Here is a 3996-nt window from a genome sequence, read left to right as displayed (position 1 = left end):
TAATCAATGTCTCCTTGTCTCTTTATAGAATGTAATTTTTATTTCATAATGATATGAAAATGATGTGTGCAAAATTCTTGCCTTTTTTTGCACTTTGGTTGTAATATTTTGATGCTTTCATAGGTGGTCAGTTTTTGTGAAAGTGCTATGTAGCACTGTAGGAGAAAAATAAACGTATATTACCTTCTATTCCCATTGAGTTTTCTCCAATAGCCTATAATATCTAACTTTTCTAAAATTTTATTTACCCCCTTAATTTAATTTTCATTATATTTATCTAGTTCTGATTAAGGAAAATTGAGGTTTTCCATTTGGATAGTTTTACTGTTGCCTCCTGTCATTCATATAAATTTTTATTTAAGATTTTTCTCACTCAAATTATCCCTACTCTTGTGATTCTTAATTTACAACATTACTGATGTGGAAATATAACTGACTGTACACGTATAATATATATCGGATTGTTTGCTCTCTTAAGGAGTGAGGAGTGAAGAGAGGAATGGAGAGAGAAAAATTTGGAACTTGAAACCTTTCAAAATACATGTTGAAGACTATCTTTACATGTAATTGGAAAAAGTAAAAAAAAATAAATTAAAAATAAACAGTAAGTTAAAAAAATTAATTTGGTTGCCAAATTCCAGAACCCTCAGGTCAAGGAGAAAATATTGCAAGTTCATAAGTCAAGGAGGACATATTGCAAGAAAGAAGGAAATGACTGTAATATGATTGAGCTACAGTAAGAATAACACAAGATAAAAGTTTCTACATTAAAAGAATGGAAGACTGGGAATATGATATTCTGTAGAGAAAAAGATCTGGTATTACAACCAGAAACTACCTACCCAAAGAAAATCAGTATAATCTTATAGGGGGAAAATGGATATTCATTTAAGTAAAAGACTTTCATGCATTCCTGATGAAAGCACCAGAGCTAAATAAAAATTTTGAGAGAAGAATAAAAAAGTAAACAGGAAAGTTAAAAAACACTTGTTTCTATAAGGTTAAACTATTTACATTCATACATGTGAGAATGATACATATAACTACTAAAAACTTTCTCACTAGGACAATGAGATGGAGTATATAGAGAGAGATCACACAGGGATGAGTTGAAGTTCATGGGATGATTATCTAAAAAATAAAATTAAGAGTTGAGGAAGAGAATTTCACTGGGACAAGTAGAAAAGGAAAGGTAGAATGAGGTCAATTTTTCATCAATATAATGTGATTGTTGCTACTCAAAATTCTCTTTATGTTCAGCTTGATACAATACATAGTAAACCAAATGGTTCTGCTTTGTGCTCTATGGTCCATGGGGTAAAAAGTTAGAAATTCCAATATCCTACCTTCTCTTCATATTTCAGTACAGATGATGCTTACTACTGAAGAAAGCAAATCATGAATACAATAGACGGATTTAGGAAATGGCTAATTTAATTTAGCAATAGGATTATCTTTTAACAAAATTGGAAATAGGTGTCACCAGGTATGGAAAATGTTTCTGGACTGCTTATTGTCAATAGTGTACTCAGGTCAAAGTTACAATTTAGCCAGCACAGGGCAATCATAAAAGCAACCAAATGATAAACAGAAAGTTTTTTCACTATTAATACGAATATTAAAATATTTATACTAGGAGTAGTGCCTCAAACTCTAGCTTGCTTAAAAATAGGAAGTGATGGAGCCCAAAAGATCCATAATTTTTATATTATTTGCTTAACAGTGGTATATAGATTACATGTTTGTACCTTGGTCAAAATATTCACAGTTTGTAACAAGAACACACACACACACATCAATAACCATAAGAACACAATACAAGTAGCCAATTAATTAAAATATAATGAATAGGAACAAAATATTTTGGCAAAACATCCCAGAGACATAAAGAACAATAAACAAATGAAACTAGTTATTTTGAAAAAAAAAAACTGCATAGAAGTATGAAATGAGTGTTTTCTTTCCTTATTATTGTATAGGTTTTTAATGAATGCAATACTTGGGGCTTATTCACAAGATACAGATGCATAAAATAGACTCAAATATACTGAGAATTTTAAAACATCTAATGTCCACATGAAAAATCATTCTCTAATTAAAGCATTTTATCCATGCCATAATATACAATTATTGATGTTTTTTTTCAGGGAGTATGAATTCATTATAGTTTTATCTACTCAAAGCTGTTATCATGTCTGGTAAATATAAATTAAGATTGCATCCAAATTAAAGAAATTGAATAAAAAATATCTCATTGACTCTTTAAGATATATGGATGACTTGAAGTTATACAAATCCACCAAAAGAAGTAAACTAAATATCTCCATCTCATGAAATCTTTCTCTGATTATATCAAAAGGACATTTGGATTCAATAAGCAAAAACTTCTTAATATATGACAAGGAAAGATATGGGTTTGAATCCAGAGATCACATCAGATCAGTGGATAAGGTGATACCTAAAAGTACCGTTATTTCTTCCAAATAAGACACATTGAGCATGAAGATATCTAGGAAATGGCTTGGCTGAATACAGTCAGAGAAATGACATCCTGAAAGTGAAATTAAATTGGATCATATTTAAAACAATTCATGACTGCGCAATGCCAAGCTAAATGTATACATCCTAAATTCTAGAATAGAATGCAAAACACTTGAAAAGTGTCTAAATATCTACTGAACCATTATGATATTGAGAAAACACAGGCCCCCTTACCTTAAGGCAGCATATCCATACCAAAATGAAGAAAGCAATTGATAAAAATTTATCAAAGCACATGAAAAATATGTCAGAGATCTATAGAAATAATTTTGAAATTCGAAAAAAAACTTAAATAATAATGCTAAATAATAATGTAACTAAACAATAATAGTGTTTGTTAACAGTTACATTTCATTTTGTTGAATGCTACTCAAAATATTGCTTATAGACTATGAAACAATTTAATTATGTGGCTTTCCTTGTAGAAATAGAAGAGTTAATAATGGCAAGTCAGGACCAGATCATAACTAGCAGAAATTACAAAAAGGTTATCTGTAAGAAAATGGAACTTAGAGTCAAAGTTGATTATGTAAGGAAATTATGGAAACTGTCATATATCCTTAAGGTTGGGGGTGGGGATAACACTTAGTAAATGTATGAAAGACATACTCTAGTAGTCAGAAGTTCATTCATTTGCATGGACTAAGAAATGACAACTCACCATACTAGAAATAAAGACTTCATCTAGCCTAAAGAGGGATGCTAGGTGGCAGAGTGGATAAAGCATGATTTCTGGTGCAGGAAGACTTGTGTTCCAATCTGGCCTCAGGCTCTCACTAGCTGTTTGACCATTGGCAAATTACTTAACCATGCTTCAGTTTGCTCATTTGTAAAGTAAGCTGCAGAAGAAAATGGCAAACCATTCCAGCATCTTTGCCAAGAAAACCAAAATGGAGTCATAAAGAATTGGTACAACTGAAAATGGCTGAACAACAACAATAAATGCCTAAATAACTCAACCAATAAACTATTCTGGAAGAACCATTATCACAGATTGAACAATTGCCTAGAACCTCATGAATATAATATTGATTTTTTTAACTTAATAGGAAGGCTTTCAGTAGATACTAATTAACCATAACCCCAATCAACATTGAATGAAAAGACTGCAGTGTTCAAAAAATGTGATTGAAGAGACCAAAAATATGTACCAATGGAATCAGGTACTTATTATTCCTGTCATCTACTTATTGCTGAAGATTCTATGAGTTTGCCAAGGATGAATCTGAACATTGTTCAACTATAAAAAACACGAATTTTATCCACCTATTCAACAATTCATAGAAATCTGATTATAAAAAAGATAGCAGGAAAACAACATGTTTCAGGACCATTTACATCCCATTCAAAAGGGTGATAAAAATAGTTATGTTAATATCAATAGCAGTATCAGTAGTAGTGGAAGTAATAGTAGTAGTAGTAGTAGTAGTAGTAGTAGTAGTAGTAGTAGTAGTA

Source organism: Petaurus breviceps, unplaced genomic scaffold (assembly GCF_028583685.1).
Source record: "Petaurus breviceps papuanus isolate PSGF00001 unplaced genomic scaffold, PetGlider_PUasm1.0 187, whole genome shotgun sequence".
NCBI lineage: Eukaryota > Metazoa > Chordata > Mammalia > Diprotodontia > Petauridae > Petaurus > Petaurus breviceps.
This window is presented reverse-complemented; position numbering follows the sequence as displayed.